Source organism: Siphateles boraxobius, unplaced genomic scaffold (assembly GCF_051911475.1).
Source record: "Siphateles boraxobius isolate OS27281-9 unplaced genomic scaffold, OSU_SipBor_1 8, whole genome shotgun sequence".
NCBI lineage: Eukaryota > Metazoa > Chordata > Actinopteri > Cypriniformes > Leuciscidae > Siphateles > Siphateles boraxobius.
Genome location: NW_027509208.1, coordinates 39,464,006 through 39,486,144, shown reverse-complemented (window position 1 = coordinate 39,486,144; position 22,139 = coordinate 39,464,006). Strand labels below are relative to the sequence as shown.

General features: G+C 38.8%; 1 protein-coding gene and 3 non-coding genes across 4 annotated transcripts in view; all 4 read left to right on the top strand.

Moving 5' to 3' along the window:
• Positions 1–22,139, top strand: part of mgst3a (microsomal glutathione S-transferase 3a) — a 64,827-nt gene that overhangs the window by 3,965 nt on the left and 38,723 nt on the right. The window lies entirely within an intron of this gene.
• On the top strand, positions 10–125 carry LOC143730048 (U5 spliceosomal RNA). The gene has a single exon (XR_013200281.1). It is a non-coding gene; the product is annotated as a U5 spliceosomal RNA (small nuclear RNA).
• Positions 7,948–8,061, top strand: LOC143730049 (U5 spliceosomal RNA). Its single transcript, XR_013200282.1, has one exon. It is a non-coding gene; the product is annotated as a U5 spliceosomal RNA (small nuclear RNA).
• On the top strand, positions 16,464–16,574 carry LOC143730054 (U5 spliceosomal RNA). Its single transcript, XR_013200287.1, has one exon. It is a non-coding gene; the product is annotated as a U5 spliceosomal RNA (small nuclear RNA).

Sequence of the window (22,139 nt, the reverse complement as noted above, 5' to 3'; positions counted from 1 at the left end):
GAAAGTAGTACACTCATGTTTCTCTTCAGATCGCATAAATCTTTCGCCTTTTACTAAAGATTTCCGTGGGGAGGAACGTAATGAGTATAATATAATTTTTTGATGCCCTGCCAAACGGCGGGGCTTCCTTTCAGTGTGTAATGTTAGATCATATGGGAAAGTGTATATGAATTGTACCGTTAATTACGTGTACCAATTTTAATGTAATGGTGAGCTTAATTTATGTAATGCGATCGGGTCCAATAGTCTTTAAACGAAACGCGTGAATTTTGACCGCATCAACACGCATGGTTTGTTCGCGTTAACGCGTCAAAAAGCACAGTAGCCAATGAAATTGCTGTATTTGAGACTATATTTGCATATGGGACGCGATGGTGCGTATGTCTCTGATTGCATATACTTAAACAAACATCAGAAGTCATGTTTATTCATGAAGGATGTCGTAATGGTACACGTATGCAAACATCAGACGTTATAATTGTTCATGAGGAATAATGCATTAGGCTTGTTTGAGATGCGCCTTGCCTCGCCTCTACATATAGTCGAGAGTAGGCGGCGGCAGTGAGGGGAGGAGTGAAAAAAGCGCAGGCAAGCCGGACAGTTCTCGCTTCTCGCAGTGGATCTGACACCTGCGAGATCAATGATGGATATCGCGGGATTCACGCTCGTGCACAGTGTTGCTAAAAAACTGGATGTAATTTAAGTTCTGTTGCTTTTATATGAAAATAAATATAATGAACAAGACACCCAAAGTACTTGTTATTTAATTTCCATTCCAAATAAGTGTTTATCAATCATTTTTTCTTTAATACAGACATAGGCTATGTGAAGAGTTGAGATGCAAAAGCGTCAAATGCCATCTGAAATTTTCTTCTACAATGATCATTTTTATCAAGCTCGTATATTTAAGTTCAGTAATTTCACTTAAATGACAATTAACAGGTAATTTTCATTGACATTTAATTTAAATTAATTAACTAAAATATACGAGCTTGTTAAAAATGATCATTCTAGAAGAAATTTTCAGAGGGCACTTAGGGGCTTTTGCATCTGAACTCTTCATATATATAATAAAATGACATTGCATAACCTAGTTATGGCGTGCACCTGAGACCCGCAGAGACAGCTGCTGTCAAACTAGCTAAAATGGAGTGACGCAAGTAGCTTTGCAACGGAGCGGCCATTTGAAGTCGAGAACTTTTCTCCCCCACCTTCACCTGAAGTGGAGGAGGGTGAATTGTCTGTGGACACCAGCTCAAACTGCGGTCTTGACTCCCGCATCGCGATCGGCATCCGATTATTCTTATATTCAGTCATTTTGAGGTAAATTTTTCCAGGATTATTATTACTATTACGTTCATTATATTTTGCTGCTATGTGAAAAAAATAATCAGCAAATCGCGCCGGCGCGTTTGTCGACACCAGAGGATTAACTTTAGCCTAATAAGAAGGAACATAAATTGTGATTAAAAATATATGCTCACTCACATCATGACGCCGCTGCGGTGGTGGAGTTCATGCAGGAACAGCAGCGTTTGGCAGCGCGAGCTGTGTGGAGAAGCCCATTTCCACATCCATTGCGTTGAAGAAGCAATCCCACGTAAAATGCAGGTTGCACACTGGAGCGATAGGCGAGATTAACTACATAGGCTACACGAAATAATCTAAATAACTATATAAATGCTATGCTAACTATATGCTAATATATTTCTATCCGTTTTCAATACTCGTAATTCCAACCCCTGACTCGCTACAGTAGTTTTGACGGAACCAGATGCTTTTATACCAGGGGCTGCCAAGGGCGTGGTGAACTCGCACCAAGGGCGTGACAGAGTGACGTCAGAGAGTACCCCTACTGCAGGAGCTTTCTGTTTAACCTGAAGAGGGCAGCACTCAGACGTTTTTACACCATATATTTGAAAAGTAAAACACTTTATACCCAAATGTCAAAAAAATGTACTCGAATCAATGAACAGCATTTATGAAGCTCCATTCTTACAGACAAGTAACTAAAAAAAGTTGTTTTAGTGTTTAGTTACTCTTTAAGCTGTGTCGTCAGCAAGTCGTTTCCCATCATGCTTTTGATCAGCGCAGTCGGTGGAGGGCAACTGCGCGCGACTGCAGAATCCGACACGTGCGCCTTGCGCTCGCGAGTGCTTTTTGATACACGTCAGCATGACATCAGAGCAAGGCGGACCGCACTCGGACACATTTCTAACCAGCATGCATTGCACGCTGATCCCCGGTGATCGGTTCTGCGCAGATTTTGCTCATCTCAAACAAGCCTATTGGTACGTTGTGTGATGTCAGCCTTATGTCATGCCCTTTTAAGTTGTCCTACGTTCTTTCTCAGTATGAAACGCGATCAGATATCAGGTTTATTTACCATTAAAATGATTGATTAAATACGGCAATTTAGGTAAATAAACTGTATTAATATAATGATATCTATATTTTAAACATAATTCATTGATAAGAGTTCTGGGGGAAACAGGAAATGTTTAAAGGTTAAATATTAACCCTCTACAGCACAGCATCGCCCTCAGGCAACAGAAAGTTTTCTTAAGCCCTACAGTATGTTCAATACCTTTTTCTTTAAATGATTGCAACCAATTAGAATGTTTGAAAAAGTACAATAAGGTTTGGGAGTCACTATCAAGCACCATTTGAAGGTGGGACATCCTTTTCTGACACATGCATGTGTCACAGGAGCATATGTGAGAAGAAAGCAAGATTGTTTGTTTTAGTAATCTTATTTAAATTGACACGAACTGTGTATAAAAAATATTTGTGTGTGTATGAAGGTGTAGAGAAGCCATTTGGCAGGTTTTATGAAGTTTTTTTTTATTTTACATGTTCACAAAATTAGTTTTTCTTTTTGTTGCCTCAGGGAAACATTGTGCGATAAGGTGTGCTTTTCAATGATGTATTGGACAATACCTCACAATGGGAAATAATGTTACAAGAATGGAAGCTGCAGGGTTCCTGGGTGCACAGGAACACCCAAAGTCACCAAAGTGTCCAATGTGCAGCATCTACCTGGATGATGCGATGGCAGCCATATTGTGCCAGAACACCCACCACACACCAGCTTACTGATGACTCGCAGTCTCCGCTCTACTTCATCCCACAGCTGTTCTAGCAGGTTGAGGTCAGGACAGGTGCAACAGAAACGGCCATCTACAAACTGTTCCCACAAAGTTGAAAGCATGAAATTTTCCAAAATGGCTTTAATAATAAAAATATTAATTAAATGTATAATAATAGTAAAAATATCTTTCTTTCTCAAAACTGAGTTTTGATTTCTAAGTGATCCATTTATGTACAAGTGTTTTCCCACATGATTATTGGCTGTAGGTCATCAGTAAATGAATGTGGCATTTAAATGGCAGTGTTTTCCAAATGAAACATTAGAGCTGTTAGTTTTGAATGATGTATGTAATGTAGAGAAATGTTTAGAGTTTTGCGAAAAGTTTGTTTTTCAAGTGCAAAGCATATAATGTCCTTGTATTTTTGCAGACTTGGTCTAAAGATTGGGTACATGAGTGAATGGTTTCACCAAGTGTGTCACGATACACACACGGGAAACAGTAGATCCAATTGCAGTATTTATTGGGTAATCTGTAAAACGTATCCAGTCCAGGCAAGGGTCAAATTCCATACAAGTCAGTCCAAGAATGAAACAAGAAACAAGCAGACAGACCTTCAGAAGTGTGGTGACAAATAACAACGACTCCGTGACAAACTCTGAAACAAACAGGGTATATATACACACACACAGATACTAACAAGGTGATGAGAAACAGCTGTGTGCAATGATCAGTTCATGATAGGCAAAGGGTTATGGGAAATGCAGTTCATGATAAGGGTGACGATCAGGGAAAGAAACCTCGTGAAAACCCAAGGAACACAAACCAGACACTGTGACAAAGTGAGCCTTAAATTCCACTTCGGGTGTCTTAGCAATTTGAAAAAAACGTAAAACAAACTGACAGAGGTCGCGTATGGAATGAACCAAGAAAATCTTAAAATTGCATGGAACTGAGAAGCATGAATGGAAGCAACAAAAAAGACTGCAATAAAAAAACAAAAACAATAGAAAATTATTTTAATGCAAGCAAAAAACACATCAGCTTTGGAATAAAAGAAAAGAAATCTGTTTGTTAGTAATCTGTACTTCATCTGTGTTTTTAAAACATGATTAAGGCCTACTCCGGTCTTAATATAAACCCTGTCTGGGAAACCGCCCCTAAAGGTTTAACAAAGTTATTCTTGCCACTATAACTTATGGATTTCTAAAGACAAGTTTATGGGTAAATAACATATTAATAATAAAAGTATAATGAATATCAAAACACATGTTAAATATAATGTAGTAATTTTATTATAGCACTCATCTGCCTGCAGCCGCCAAGATGATGTTCCTGGAAAGAATACAGACAGAACAGCATAAAAAAACTATACAACCAACTAAACACCAAATTACAAAACATCATTAGGCTATGTGAAAGAGAATAAATGTGTGTGTGTTTATTTAGTTATAAATATGTGCTGTGTAAGTTAGCCTATAATACTTTTGGAAATTATAACTTAAAACGAAAACAAATAATAACCCATATACATTATAATAATTGCATTATATGGATAATTAGCACTTGACTTAATATAAATTGTAACATTACTTTACTCTAGCACGTAAAGCAATGCCACAATAAACTAAAGGATTAATATTTAGGTACATATAAAGGTAAGTCTGCTTTTTTAAAATATTACACTTCAATACGTACAGAATTTGCTTGTTAAGAAACACGTTCAAATTCGTCGTCTGAACATGGTAAAACTGCGTCTTTAGACTCACTAAAGTAACGCGACGACAACTGACGCCTTAACACGACCAAAATGAGCGTGTCTACGCGTTCAATAGAAACACGTAAAAAATTGCCGCGTTAACGCGGACAAACAGTGCGTGTTGACGCGGTCAAATTTCATGCGTTTCGTTTAAAGACTATTGGCCCTGATCGCGTTCCATATTGATTTAATATCTTGCAATATTACATCAAAATGACATTTAAAGGAACATGCCACCGTTTTTTTAAATGGGTATTATTCACCGTCTACCCTACCCAGGGCCGGATTTACCACCGGGACGATTGGGCCGGTGCCCGGGGGCCTCCGACCTCTAGGGGGCCTCCAAGACCCCACTAACTGTGTGGCCTCATCCTTTTTAAAAAAAAAAAGTATTATTAAATTAAAATTCATTGATTCGTGTGTGATTGTGTGTATGTGTGTTAACAACAATTTATTTACACACAAAAAAGTATCATGATCAGTTTTTCGGCTGTGTCGGATCACGAGTCAGCTTACCGCGGAAACTGTTGATAGCGGCAAAACACAGTCCCTCCAGAAAAACGCGATTATGCGATTGCATGATTTAGTGCATAATCAGCCAAAGTCCGCATATTCATGCGGGGGCGCATTTTTTCAAATACGCCGCACTTTCGCCGCATAAATTGCCGATTTCCTTATAAAATATGCGGGGTTTGCATGATTTCATAATCCTCGCATTTTCGTTGCTAAAAAGTCACATATAGCTTAGCAGAAAGTTGAAAAATGTTGCGTTTGCTTCACACAAGAGCAGCCATTTCCCCCTGTTTCCATGGGAACGTTATGAAGTGACGCAATTACGCCACGGGATAGCTCACAGCTGAAGTTATTGCAGAGGCCAGACTCACGGAGGCGATTGACATCTCACAACTCGCTCTTTATTCCCAAATCGAACTCGCAGGGGCGCGGCTAGAAATGTTGGGCCCTATGAAAGAATATGAGGTTGGGCCCCCTACCCCACCCATTCCATTAGTAAAATCGATCTCTGGGGGCTCCAAAAGTGTGTGGGCCCTTAGAATCGTCCTAACTTTTCCCCCCTTAGCGGCACCCCTGCGAACTCGTATAACTGTCTGTTCTATGGTCACATCGTTACTTAATAAACAAAATAAGATAAAAGAAGTAGCATCAAACAAAAATTACCCGCACACATGGGGTGTTCGAGGCGCACATAATATAACACTGCAGACAGTTCAACAGGGAGCGCACAGCTCTTAAAGGGGCCACACCTTATTTACACTCGTTACAGTCTGAAATAAAACAAGATGAGAAATTAAATATTCCAGCACTTATGATGTAGTATGCTTGCTTATCATCGGAAGTAATAAGAAATGACTCTTTACATTAAGGAAGTGGCCTAGTGAGAACAGGGTGTTGGGGGAATCACTTTTTTTCTCTTTTTCATCAAACTGCAGTTTTTGCAAGTTCCCGCAATTTTTGTAAGTTCCCGCAATTTCATCGAATAAAATTGCATAAATATCCCGCATATTCCATCGCAGTTTTAAAGAAAATGATCCGCATAATCAAGGATTTTTGCCCGCAACAATCACAAAAAAAATCTTTTTCTGGAGGGACTGAAAACAGGCGGTAGAAGATAGTGTGAAAAACAGAGAGTTGAGGACACCGAAAAAACAAACAACATGGATTAAAAACGGTGGAGCAGCGGAGCCACAAAAAGCTAAAGCTAAAAGGGAGAAGGACAGCATAGAAGATTTAATTAGGAGTAATATTCCAACCATCTCTACTTTTTTCAAAAGTCGGCTCGATGAAGTAAAGAGCCTGGCGGCGCCGGGGCCTGTGGTGCAAAGAGGAGTTTAGCACAACATCCAGCCTTGCTATTAACCTGAGCATCAGCACCAGCACTGTGTTGACGTGCATTACCAGTTTGACAGCCTCAAAATGTAGGCCTATCTATTACCTTTTCTATTACCTTTTCCCCTTATTAAAAACCCTGATTATTAGATGCCCGGATCCAGGGAATTGGTTGGTGAAACATTGATTAAAATTAAGATATAATTAATACAAAACGAAATTCACTTTAAAGAAAGGCTTTGTGCTTTCTGTTTGAGGTCTTTGTGAAAACGTTTTAAAGTCTTTTACTTTTAGTGCCGCTTTAAGAGCGGTCACGTCCGTAACGGATAACTATCACGTCCGTAACATTGTTTTTTCCTCATAAATGGGAACACGAAAAATAAAATAAAATGAATATTTTATTCTGTGGAGAGACAACCCTAATTCCTCCAGTGAGTAGTAGGCTATTACTGTTGGTTTGCGCAGTGTAATTCACAGAATTGATTGCTCTGCACTCACTTGATAATTGCACTATAGGCTATATAGGCCTATATTATTATTATTTTTAAATCCAGAAACATGTAGCCTAACAAAACAAACAGATTTGTAGTTACTTATGAGTCCTCAGCCTCACTAAAATAATATATATATATATATCGACCGATGTATCAGATTTTTAAATCACGTCGGAGGTAAATATAAGTATATGTAGGCCTATAAATGAAGTGGCAATTAATTCATCTAGGGTGTAAAGTGGACACGATATTTTAGGCTGGTGAAATAATCCCTCCGATAGCGAAACATATTGTGCTCTTTTTGACGTTTTTGTCTCAACACACAAAATAGAAACAATAAGTTATGCTGTGCTCATGAAGTTCTGTCCATCACTTGCCCCAAAGTGCTCGTCACTTTCAGTTTGGTGTTTTCGTGTTAGGTTCCAGATGAATTAGAATTTAGAAGAGAACTTTTCCTTTGTGTTCCACTCACTGGTGGAAGAAGACAACGCCCTCTGTTGGTCTGTGTCAGTTCAACAGGGATCATAAAGTGTGTGGTTATTATTATTATTTATTATTATTATTATTATTATTATTAATGTTCACGTTTAAAATAAAAAAGAGTAGACAGCATGAGTCACTTCATTATCTTATAGAAAAGGTTCTAACTATCCATCTCGTAACAAATTATCTATGTTAAATGTTGAACCAGGTCCGTCACCGTTCTCCTGAAGTGTGTTCAATACGCTAGGTTGCGTGCTGGTTCAGTGAGGAATCTAGTACACTCATGTTTCTCTTCAGATCGCATAAATCTTTCGCCTTTTACTAAAGATTTCCGTGGGGAGGAACACAATGAGTATAAACTAATTTTTGATGCCCTGCCAAACGGCGGGGTTTCTTTACAGTGTGTAATATTAGATCATATGGGAAACTGTACATTAATTGTACCGTTAACTACGTGTACCAATATTAATGTAATGGTGTGCTAGATTTATGTAATGCGATCGGGTCCAATAGTCTTTAAACGAAACGCGTGAATTTTGACCGCATCAACACGCAGTGATTGTTCGCGTTAACGCGTCAAAAAGCACAGTAACCAATGAAATTGCTGTATTTGAGACTATATTTGCATATGTGACGCGATGGTGCGTATGTCTCTGATTGCATATACTTAAACAAACATCAGAAGTCATGTTTATTCATGAAGGATGTCGTAATGGTACACGTATGTAAACATCAGACGTTATAATTGTTCATGAGGAATAATGCATTAGGCTTGTTTGAGATGCGCCTTGCCTCGCCTTACATATAGGCGAGAGTAGGCGGCGGCAGTGAGGGGAGGAGTGAAAAAAGCGCAGGCAAGCCGGACAGTTCTCGCTTCTCGCAGTGGATCTGACACCTGCGAGATCAATGATGGATATCGCGGGATTCACGCTCGTGCACAGTGTTGCTAAAAAACTGGATGTAATTTAAGTTCTGTTGCTTTTATATGAAAATAAATATAATGAACAAGACACCCAAAGTACTTGTTATTTAATTTCCATTCCAAATAAGTGTTTATCAATCATTTTTTCTTTAATACAGACATAGGCTATGTGTGTGTACGCATATATATATATATATATATATATATATATATATATATATATATATATATGAAGAGTTCAGATGCAAAAGCCTCAAATGCCATCTGAAATTTTCTTCTACAATGATCATTTTTATCAAGCTCGTATATTTAAGTTCAGTAATTTCACTTAAATGACAATTAACAGGTAATTTTCATTGACATTTAATTTAAATTAATTAACTAAAATATACGAGCTTGTTAAAAATGATCATTCTAGAAGAAATTTTCAGAGGGCACTTAGGGGCTTTTGCATCTGAACTCTTCATATATATAATAAAATGACATTGCATAACCTAGTTATGGCGTGCACCTGAGACCCGAAGAGACAGCTGCTGTCAAACTAGCTAAAATGGAGTGACGCAAGTAGCTTTGCAACAGAGCGGTCATTTGAAGTCGAGAACTTTTCTCCCCCACCTTCACCTGAAGTGGAGGAGGGTGAATTGTCTGTGGACACCAGCTCAATCTGCGGTCTTGACTCCCGCATCGCGATCGGCATCCGATTATTCTTATATTCAGTCATTTTGAGGTAAATTTTTCCAGGATTATTATTACTATTACGTTCATTATATTTTGCTGCTATGTGAAAAAAATAATCAGCAAATCGCGCCGGCGCGTTTGTCGACACCAGAGGATTAACTTTAGCCTAATAAGAAGGAACATAAATTGTGATTAAAAATATATGCTCACTCACATCATGACGCCGCTGCGGTGGTGGAGTTCATGCAGGAACAGCAGCGTTTGGCAGCGCGAGCTGTGTGGAGAAGCCCATTTCCACATCCATTGCGTTGGAGAAGCAATCCCACGTAAAATGCAGGTTGCACACTGGAGCGATAGGCGAGATTAACTACATAGGCTACACGAAATAATCTAAATAACTATATAAATGCTATGCTAACTATATGCTAATATATATCTATCCGTTTTCAATACTCGTAATTCCAACCCCTGACTCGCTACAGTAGTTTTGACGGACCCAGATGCTTTTATACCAGGGGCTGCCAAGGGCGTGGTGAACTCGCACCAAGGGCGTGACAGAGTGACGTCAGAGAGTACCCCTACGGCAGGAGCTTTCTGTTTAACCTGAAGAGGGCAGCACTCAGACGTTTTTACACCATATATTTGAAAAGTAAAACACTTTATACCCAAATGTCAAAAAAATGTACTCGAATCAATGAACAGCATTTATGAAGCTCCATTCTTACAGATAAGTAACTAAAAAAAGTTGTTTTAGTGTTTAGTTACTCTAAGCTGTGTCGTCAGCAAGTCGTTTCCCATCATGCTTTTGGTCAGCGCAGTCGGTGGAGGGCAACTGCGGCGCGCGACTGCAGAATCCGACACGTGCGCCTTGCGCTCGCGAGTGCTTTTTGATACACGTCAGCATGACATCAGAGCAAGGCGGACCGCACTCGGACACATTTCTAACCAGCATGCATTGCACGCTGATCCCCGGTGATCGGTTCTGCGCAGATTTTGCTCATCTCAAACAAGCCTATTGGTACGTTGTGTGATGTCAGCCTTATGTCATGCCCTTTTAAGTTGTCCTACGTTCTTTCTCAGTATGAAACGCGATCAGATATCAGGTTTATTTACCATTAAAATGATTGATTAAATACGGCAATTTAGGTAAATAAACTGTATTAATATAATGATATCTATATTTTAAACATAATTCATTGATAAGAGTTCTGGGGGGGAACAGGAAATGTTTAAAGGTTAAATATTAACCCTCTACAGCACAGCATCGCCCTCAGGCAACAGAAAGTTTTCTTAAGCCCTACAGTATGTTCAATACATTTTTCTTTAAATGATTGCAACCAATTAGAATGTTTGAAAAAGTACAATAAGGTTTGGGAGTCACTATCAAGCACCATTTGAAGGTGGGACATCCTTTTCTGACACATGGTCACAGGAGCATATGGGAGAAGAAAGCAAGATTGTTTGTTTTAGTAATCTTATTTAAATTGACACGAACTGTGTATAAAAATATTTGTGTGTGTATGAAGGTGTAGAGAAGCCATTTGGCAGGTTTTATGAAGTTTTTTTTTATTTTACATGTTCACAAAATTAGTTTTTCTTTTTGTTGCCTCAGGGAAACATTGTGCGATAAGGTGTGCTTTTCAATGATGTATTGGACAATACCTCACAATGGGAAATAATGTTACAAGAATGGAAGCTGCAGGGTTCCTGGGTGCACAGGAACACCCAAAGTCACCAAAGTGTCCAATGTGCAGCATCTACCTGGATGATGCGATGGCAGCCATATTGTGCCAGAACACCCACCACACACCAGCTTACTGATGACTCGCAGTCTCCGCTCTACTTCATCCCACAGCTGTTCTATCGGGTCGAGTCAGGACAGGTCAGGACAATATATAATAATAGTAAAAATATCTTTCTTTCTCAAAACTGAGTTTTGATTTCTAAGTGATCCATTTATGTACAAGTGTTTTCCCACATGATTATTGGCTGTAGGTCATCAGTAGATGAATGTGGCATTTAAATGGCAGTGTTTTCCAAATGAAACACAAGAGCTGTTAGTTTTGAATGATGTGTGTAATGTAGAGAAATGTTTAGAGTTTTGCGAAAAGTTTGTTTTTCAAGTGCAAAGCATATAATGTCCTTGTATTTTTGCAGACTTGGTCTAAAGATTGGGTACATGAGTGAATGGTTTCACCAAGTGTGTCACGATACACACACGGGAAACAGTAGATCCAATTGCAGTATTTAGTGCAGTTACAACAACCTTGAGCTGAACACGCTCAAAACAGTGGAGATGATCGTGGACTTCAGGAGGAACAGCTCAGAACTCCCCCCACTCACCATCATGAACAGCACTGTGGAAGCGGTGGAATCATGGTCACTACCTGTTTGAACGGTTACCGTCAAGACAGAGACTTAGATCACTGGCCACAAGAACATCTCGGCACAGGAACAGTTTCTTCCCACAGGCCATTTCCCTTCTGAACAGTTAACACTCCTCCCAAGGCATATGCCTGTAAGTGCAATACTCCCACTGTTTAGTGCAATATCCTACAACTCAGGTGATACTTATACTTATATTTAGATTTATTTATTATAATATTCAAAACACTGTAAATATGTTCATAATCTGGAAATGTCTATTCTGACTAAACCTAACTGTGATACTATTTATTCTCATATATTTACATTTTTATTCTTTATTCTTATAATTTGTAGTATTATGTTTCATGTTTCTTGTTGTATTTGTATAGTCCACTGGAAGCCTCAGCACCAAAACAAATTCCTTGTGTGTGCAAGCACACTTGGCAATAAAGCTCTTTCTGATTCTGATTTATTGGGTAATCTGTAAAACGTATCCAGTCCAGGCAAGGGTCAAATTCCATACAAGTCAGTCCAAGAATGAAACAAGAAACAAGCAGACAGACCTTCAGAAGTGTGGTGACAAATAACAACGACTCCGTGACAAACTCTGAAACAAACAGGGTATATATACACACACACAGATACTAACAAGGTGATGAGAAACAGCCTTGTGCAATGATCAGTTCATGATAGGCAAAGGGTTATGGGAAATGCAGTTCATGATAAGGGTGACGATCAGGGAAAGAAACCTCGTGAAAACCCAAGGAACACAAACCAGACACTGTGACAAAGTGAGCCTTAAATTCCACTTCGGGTGTCTTAGCAATTTGAAAAAAACGTAAAACAAACTGACAGAGGTCGCGTATGGAATGAACCAAGAAAATCTTAAAATTGCATGGAACTGAGAAGCATGAATGGAAGCAACAAAAAAGACTGCAATAAAAAAACAAAAACAATAGACAATTATTTTAATGCAAGCAAAAAACACATCAGCTTTGGAATAAAAGAAAAAAAAATCTGTTTGTTAGTGATCTGTACTTCATCTGTGTTTTTAAAACATGATTAAGTAGATTAAGGCCTACTCCTGTCTTAATATAAACCCTGTCTGGGAAACCGCCCCTAAAGGTTTAACAAATTTATTCTTGCCACTATAACTTATGGATTTCTAAAGACAAGTTTATGGGTAAATAACATATTAATAATAAAAGTATGATGAATATCAAAACACATGTTAAATATAATGTAGTAATTTTATTATAGCACTCATCCGCCTGCAGCCGCCAAGATGATGTTCCTGGAAAGAATACAGACAGAACAGCATAAAAAAACTATACAACCAACTAAACACCAAATTACAAAACATCATTAGGCTATGTGAAAGAGAATAAATGTGTGTGTGTTTATTTAGTTATAAATATGTGCTGTGTAAGTTAGCCTATAATACTTTTGGAAATTATAAACTAAAACGAAAACAAATAATAACCCATATACATTATAATAATTGCATTATATGGATAATTAGCACTTGACTTAATATAAATTGTAACATTACTTTACTCTAGCACAGTAGTCAGTAAAGCAATGCGACAATAAACTAAAGGATTAATATTTAGGTACATATAAAGGTAAGTCTGCTTTTTAAAAATATTACACTTCAATACGTACAGAATGTGCTTGTTAAGAAACACGTTCAAATTCGTCGTCTGAACATGGTAAAACTGCGTCTTTAGACGCACTAAAGTAACGCGACGACAACTGACGCCTTAACACGACCAAAATGAGCGTGTCTACGCGTTCAATAGAAACACGTAAAAAATTGCCGCGTTGACGCGGACAAACAGTGCGTGTTGACGCGGTCAAATTTCACGCGTTTCGTTTAAAGACTATTGGCCCCGATCGCGTTCCATATTGATTTAATATCTTGCAATATTACATCAAAATGACATTTAAAGGAACATGCCACCGTTTTTTTAAATGGGTATTATTCACCGTCTACCCTACCCAGGGCCGGATTTACCACCGGGACGATTGGGCCGGTGCCCGGGGGCCTCCGACCTCTAGGGGGCCTCCAAGACCCCACTAACTGTGTGGCCTCATCCTTTTAAAAAAAAAAAAAAAAATTGTTAAATTAAAATTCATTGATTCGTGTGTGATTGTGTGTATGTGTGTTAACAACAATTTATTTACACACAAAAAAGTATCATGATCCGTTTTTCATGATCAGGCTGTGTCGGATGACGAGTCAGCTTACCGCGGAAACTGTTGATAGCGGCAAAACACAGTCCCTCCAGAAAAACGTGATTATGCGATTGCATGTTTTAGTGCATAATCAGCCAAAGTCCGCATATTCATGCGGGGGCGCATTTTTTCAAATACGCCGCACTTTCGCCGCATAAATTGCCGATTTCCGTGTAAAATATGTGGGGTTTGCATGATTTCATAATCCTCGCATTTTCGTTGCTAAAAAGTCACATATATCTTAGCAGAAAGTTGAAAAATGTTGCGTTTGCTTCACACAAGAGCAGCCATTTCCCCCTGTTTCCATGGGAACGTTATGAAGTGACGCAATTACGCGACGGGATAGCTCACAGCTGAAGTTATTGCAGAGGCCAGACTCACGGAGGCGATTGACATCTCACAACTCCCTCTTTATTCCCAAATCGAACTCGCAGGGGCGCGGCTAGAAATGTTGGGCCCTATGAAAGAATATGAGGTTGGGCCCCCTACCCCACCCATTCCATTAGTAAAATCGATCTCTGGGGGCCCCAAAAGTGTGTGGGCCCTTAGAATCGTCCTAACTTTTCCCCCCTTAGCGGCACCCCTGCGAACTCGTATAACTGTCTGTTCTACGGTCACATCGTTACTTAATAAACAAAATAAGATAAAAGAAGTAGCATCAAACAAAAATTACCCGCACACATGGGGTGTTCGAGGCGTACATAATATAACACTGCAGACAGTTCAACAGGGAGCGCACAGCTCTTAAAGGGGCCACACCTTATTTACACTCGTTACAGTCTGAAATAAAACAAGATGAGAAATTAAATATTCCAGCACTTATGATGTAGTATGCTTGCTTATCATCGGAAGTAATAAGAAATGACTCTTTACATTAAGGAAGTGGCCTAGTGAGAACAGGGTGTTGGGGGAATCACTTTTTTTCTCTTTTTCATCAAACTGCAGTTTTTGCAAGTTCCCGCAATTTTTGTAAGTTCCCGCAATTTCATCGAATAAAATTGCATAAATATCCCGCATATTCCATCGCAGTTTTAAAGAAAATGATCCGCATAATCAAGGATTTTTGCCCTCAACAATCACAAAAAAACTCTTTTTCTGGAGGGACTGAAAACAGGCGGTAAGATAGTGTGAAAAACAGAGAGTTGAGGACACCGAAAAAACAAACAACATGGATTAAAAACGGTGGAGCAGCGGAGCCACAAAAAGCTAAAGCTAAAAGGGAGAAGGACAGCATAGAAGATTTAATTAGGAGTAATATTCCAACCATCTCTACTTTTTTCAAAAGTCGGCTCGATGAAGTAAAGAGCCTGGCGGCGCCGGCGCCTGTGGTGATGCAAAGAGGAGTTTAGCACAACATCCAGCCTTGCTATTAACCTGAGCATCAGCACCAGCACCAGTGTTGACGTGCATTACCAGTTTGACAGCCTCAAAATGTAGGCCTATTACCTTTTCTATTACCTTTTCCCCTTATTAAAAACCCTGATTATTAGATGCCCGGATCCAGGGAATTGGTTGGTGAAACATTGATTAAAATTAAGATGTAATTAATACAAAACGAAATTCACTTTAAAGAAAGGCTTTGTGCTTTCTGTTTGAGGTCTTTGTGAAAACGTTTTAAAGTCTTTTACTTTTAGTGCCGCTTTCAGAGCTGTCACGTCCGTAACGGATAACTATCACGTCCGTAACATTGTTTTTTCCTCATAAATGCGAACACGAAAAATAAAATAAAATGAATATTTTATTCTGTGGAGAGACAACCCTAATTCCTCCAGTGAGTAGTAGGCTATTACTGTTGGTTTGCGCAGTGTAATTCACAGAATTGATTGCTCTGCACTCACTTGATAATTGCACTATAGGCTATATAGGCCTATATTATTATTATTTTTAAATCCAGAAACATGTAGCCTAACAAAACAAACAGATTTGTAGTTACTTATGAGTCCTCAGCCTCACTAAAATAATATATATATATATATCGACCGATGTATCAGATTTTTAAATCACGTCGGAGGTAAGTATAAGTATATGTAGGCCTATATATGAAGTGGCAATTAATTCATCTAGGGTGTAAAGTGGACACGATATTTTAGGCTGGTGAAATAATCCCTCCGATAGCGAAACATATTGTGCTCTTTTTGACGTTTTTGTCTCAACACACAAAATAGAAACAATAAGTTATGCTGTGCTCATGAAGTTCTGTCCATCACTTGCCCCAAAGTGCTCGTCACTTTCAGTTTGGTGTTTTCGTGTTAGGTTCCAGATGAATTAGAATTTAGAAGAGAACTTTTCCTTTGTGTTCCACTCACTGGTGGAAGAAGACAACGCCCTCTGTTGGTCTGTGTCAGTTCAACAGGGATCATAAAGTGTGTGGTTATTATTATAATTTATTATTATTATTATTTTTAATGTTCACGTTTAAAATAAAAAAGAGTAGACCGCATGAGTCACTTCATTATCTTATAGAAAAGGTTCTAACTATCCATCTCGCAACAAATTATCTATGTTAAATGTTGAACCAGGTCCGTCACCGTTCTCCTGAAGTGTGTTCAATACATTAGCGTACGTGCTGGTTCAATGAGGAATCTAGGACACTCAAGTTTCTCTTCAGATCGCATAAATCTTTCGCCTTTTACTAAAGATTTCCGTGGGGAGGAACACAATGAGTATAAACTAATTTTTGAATCCCTGTCAAACAGGGGGTTTCCTTACAGTGTGTAATGTTAGATCATATGGGAAACTGTACATAAATTGTACCGTTAACTACGTGTACCAATATTAATGTAATGGTGTGCTTGATTTATGTAATGCGATCGGTTCCAATAGTCTTTAAACGAAACGCGTGAATTTTGACCGCATCAACACGCAGTGATTGTTCGCGTTAACGCGTCAAAAAGCACAGTAGCCAATGAAATTGCTGTATTTGAGACTATATTTGCATGTGTGATGCAATGGTGCGTATGTCTCTGATTGCATATACTTAAACAAACATCAGAAGTCATGTTTATTCATGAAGGATGTCGTAATGGTACATGTATGTAAACATCAGACGTTATAATTGTTCATGAGGAATAATGCATTAGGCTTGTTTGAGATGCGCCTTGCCTCGCCTTACATATAGTCGAGAGTAGGCGGCGGCAGTGAGGGGAGGAGTGAAAAAAGCGCAGGCAAGCCGGACAGTTCTCGCTTCTCGCAGTGGATCTGACACCTGCGAGATCAATGATGGATATCGCGGGATTCACGCTCGTGCACAGTGTTGCTAAAAAACTGGATGTAATTTAAGTTCTGTTGCTTTTATATGAAAATAAATATAATGAACAAGACACCCAAAGTACTTGTTATTTAATTTCCATTCCAAATAAGTGTTTATCAATCATTTTTTCTTTAATACAGACATAGGCTATGTGTGTGTACACACACATATATATATATATATATATATATATATATATATATATGAAGAGTTCAGATGCAAAAGCCTCAAATGCCATCTGAAATTTTCTTCTACAATGATCATTTTTATCAAGCTCGTATATTTAAGTTCAGTAATTTCACTTAAATGACAATTAACAGGTAATTTTCATTGACATTTAATTTAAATTAATTAACTAAAATATACGAGCTTGTTAAAAATGATCATTCTAGAAGAAATTTTCAGATGGCACTTAGGGGCTTTTGCATCTGAACTCTTCATATATATAATAAAATGACATTGCATAACCTAGTTATGGCGTGCACCTGAGACCCGCAGAGACAGCTGCTTTCAAAATGGAGTGACGCAAGTAGCTTTGCAACAGAGCAGTCATTTGAAGTCGAGAACTTTTCTCCCCCACCTTCACCTGAAGTGGAGGAGTGTGAATTGTCTGTAGACACCACCTCAAACTGCGGTCTTAACTCCCGCATCGCGATCGGCATCCGATTATTCTTATATTCAGTCATTTTGAGGTAATTTTTCCAGGATTTTTATTACTATTACGTTCATTATATTTTGCTGCTATGTGAAAAAAATAATCAGCAAATCGCGCCGGCGCGTTTGTCGACACCAGAGGATTAACTTTAGCCTAATAAGAAGGAACATAAATTGTGATTAAAAATATATGCTCACTCACATCATGACGCCGTTGCGGTGGCGGAGTTCATGCAGGAACAGCAGCGTGAGCTGTGTGGAGAAGCCCATTTCCACATCCATTGCGTTGGAGAAGCAATCCCACGTAAAATGCAGGTTGCACACTGGAGCGATAGGCGAGATTAACTACATAGGCTACACGAAATAATCTAAATAACTATATAAATGCTATGCTAACTATATGCTAATATATATCTATCCGTTTTCAATACTCATAATTCCAACCCCTGACTCGCTACAGTAGTTTTGACGGAACCAGATGCTTTTATACCAGGGGCTGCCAAGGGCGTGGTGAACTCGCACCAAGGGCATGACAGAGTGACGTCAGGGAGTATTCTACGTCAGAGAGTACCCTTACTGCAGGAGCTTTCTGTTTAACCTGAAGAGGGCAGCACTCAGACGTTTTTACACCATATATTTGAAAAGTAAAACACTTTATACCCAAATGTCAAAAAAATTTACTCGAATCAATGAACAGCATTTATGAAGCTCCATTCTTACAGATAAGTAACTAAAAAAAGTTGTTTTAGTGTTTAGTTACTCTTTAAGCTGTGTCGTCAGCAAGTCGTTTCCCATCATGCTTTTGATCAGCGCAGTCGGTGGAGGGCAACTGCGCGCGACTGCAGAATCCGACACGTGCGCCTTGCGCTCGCGAGAGCTTTTTGACACACGTCAGCATGACATCAGAGCAAGGCGGACCGCACTCGGACCATAGACAGTAAAAGAAATGGACACAGCGACCCCGTTGATTTCAACGGAGAGAGTTGAAGCCAAACATGGGCACTCACTTCCTGATAGCCAAGCGTTCTGCGCAGGCTCAAACTGAGCTTGATGACGTAGATGTCACGTGAGCAACCTGACTGACAGTTGTAAATCTTCTAGTAGCTGTGCCAAGGATATTTGAAGTGTATTAACAGTAGCATTATGAGCAGAACACATGGGTATGCAGTATGAACAATATAGACAGATATGTGCAGTTTAATAACAGTAACATTTTAAGAGTAGTGTGGGTGTGTGTGGTTGACCCTGTCAAAGCAGCCCCATGGACGTGGTTATAATAATTAATTTAATATAACATATTACGCTATATAATTACAATATGACATGATAAAAGAAGTGGCTAAAATCGACTTTAAAATAGCCTACTTTAGGATTGTAATCGTTTGAGTAGCTTATCTGCAGTTCTAGTAATTTTAGTTAGTTAGTTTAGTTTATTTTGAACATGTTTATGTATATATCCATTAGATTTAAATATTTGGCTAGTACACACACACACACACACATAATACAATCAAACATAACAGATAAATAAATGCATGTAGGCTACAGCACAATCTTCCAAAATTATTAAAAATGATTCAAATATAGGCACATATGCAAATAATTTTGTCCCTTCTTTTTCGTTTCCTTCCACATCAAACAGAATAATAACCCATCCAAAAAATACTTCTTAGTATGAGCCCAGGAACCATATAATAATGTCCCCTCGAGTCATTTTCGTATCCATTCAATATTACATGACCATATAATATTCCAATATATAAAGAATTGTGAGCTAGGTGTAAAATCATGTAGTTTTGGCTAATAAATCACGGTCACAAACACTTGAACAAAACCGTTTTTCTTTATTTCACGTTATGTAGGCATTTTGTACATATGGCTTCCGAACGGGATCACATTCATCTTCAAGCGTAGATGTGTAAATAAATAAAGGAGCAACGTTAACCGCGATAGACATTGAGATGTTTTTTTTCTTCTTCCATTGCCTGTATAATTTCCTGATAATTAATTTCCCCATCCCCCGTAGGTGTAGTAGTAGATAAATAATTTAAAGTTCGTGGATAAATGTTACTTCATATGTATTCACTTGCCACATATCGAATTATTTCCAATTCCTCAAAAACGTTGTTTAAATATTTTGTCGCGTTGCTTTTATGGACTCTATCTATGCCATGGGCTGACTTTAGGCAGTAAAAGACTGCCTGCGAGACTGTGCGAGCTTCTCCTCCTGTCTATACGGTAATGTCTCTATTGTGCGACATAAAGTCGCGTGGTTATGACGCAATTTTTAGCCTATTTTTACAAGAATGGCTTCTACGGGGCCATAACGTAAGATACAAAGTAATGGAGCCTTTTATACATCGTCGTGTTTCTTTAGAAATAAATAATGGACAAATGGAGTCTTTGGACACCTCAGATGTAAAGTTATTCGCTGTCAAAGTGACGCCAAAATGAATGGGAGTCAATGGGATGCTAACAGCAGGTGATAGCCAGCTACAATGGCGGCCCCCGGAGGCAGCTTCAACTTCCGGCTGATGGATTACCCCCTTGACTCGGACGCGTGATTTTTTTTCCCAAACCACTTCAGCGGAAATCCCGCCCTGCAGCCGATTTCATTGGTTTAGGTTACAGTGACGGGTAGGTTTAGGGATCAGTGTTTGGTGTAGGCAATCAGTACAGTGATTGACATGACCAATGAAAACTTTTAAATCGGCTGCAGGGCGGGATTTCCACTGAAGTGGTTTGGGAGAAAAAAATCACGCCACTCGGACACATTTCTAACCAGCATGCATTGCGCGCTGATCACCGATGATCGGTTCTGCGCAGTTTTAAGTTGTCCTACGTTCTTTCTCAGTATGAAACGCGATCAGAAATCAGATTTATTTACCATTAAAATGATTGATTAAATCCAGCAATTTAGGTAAATAAACTGTATTAATATAATGATATCTATATTTTAAACATAATTCATTGATAAGAGTTCTGGGGGGGAAACAGGAAATTTTTAAAGGTTAAATATTAACCCTCTACAGCACAGCATCGCCCTCAGGCAACAGAAAGTTTTCTTAAGCCCTACAGTATGTTCAATACATTTTTCTTTAAATGATTGCAACCAATTAGAATGTTTGAAAAAGTACAATAAGGTTTGGGAGTCACTATCAAGCACCATTTGAAGGTGGGACATCCTTTTCTGACACATGGTCACAGGAGCATATGTGAGAAGAAAGCAAGATTATTTGTTTTAGTAATCTTATTTAAATTGACACGAACTGTGTATAAAAAATATTTGTGTGTGTATGAAGGTGTAGAGAAGCCATTTGGCAGGTTTTATGAAGTGTTTTTTTATTTTACATGTTCACAAAATTAGTTTTTCTTTTTGTTGCCTCAGGGAAACGTTGTGCGATAAGGTGTGCTTTTCAATGATGTATTGGACAATACCTCACAATGGGAAATAATGTTACAAGAATGGAAGCTGCAGGGTTCCTGGGTGCACAGGAACGCGTGATTTTTTTTCCCAAACCACTTCAGCGGAAATCCCGCCCTGCAGCCGATTTCATTGGTTTAGGTTACAGTGACGGGTAGGTTTAGGGATCAGTGTTTGGTGTAGGCAATCAGTACAGTGATTGACATGACCAATGAAAACTTTTAAATCGGCTGCAGGGCGGGATTTCCACTGAAGTGGTTTGGGAAAAAAAATCACGCCACAGGAACACCCAAAGTCACCAAAGTGTCCAGTGTGAGGCATCTACCTGGATGATGCTATGGCAGCCATATTGTGCCAGAACACCCACCACACACCAGCTTACTGATGACTCGTAGTCTCCGCTCTACTTCATCCCACAGCTGTTCTATCGGGTCGAGTCAGGACAGGTCAGGACAATATATAATAATAGTAAAAATATCTTTCTTTCTCAAAACTGAGTTTTGATTTCTAAGTGATCCATTTATGTACAAGTGTTTTCCCACATGATTATTGGCTGTAGGTCATCAGTAAATGAATGTGGCATTTAAATGGCAGTGTTTTCCAAATGAAACATTAGAGCTGTTAGTTTTGAATGATGTATGTAATGTAGAGAAATGTTTAGAGTTTTGCGAAAAGTTTGTTTTTCAAGTGCAAAGCATATAATGTCCTTGTATTTTTGCAGACTTGGTCTAAAGATTGGGTACATGAGTGAATGGTTTCACCAAGTGTGTCACGATACACACACGGGAAACAGTAGATCCAATTGCAGTATTTATTGGGTAATCTGTAAAACGTATCCAGTCCAGGCAAGGGTCAAATTCCAAACAATTCAGTCCAAGAATGAAACCAGAAACAAGCAGATAGACCTTCAGAAGTGTGGTGACAAATAACAACGAC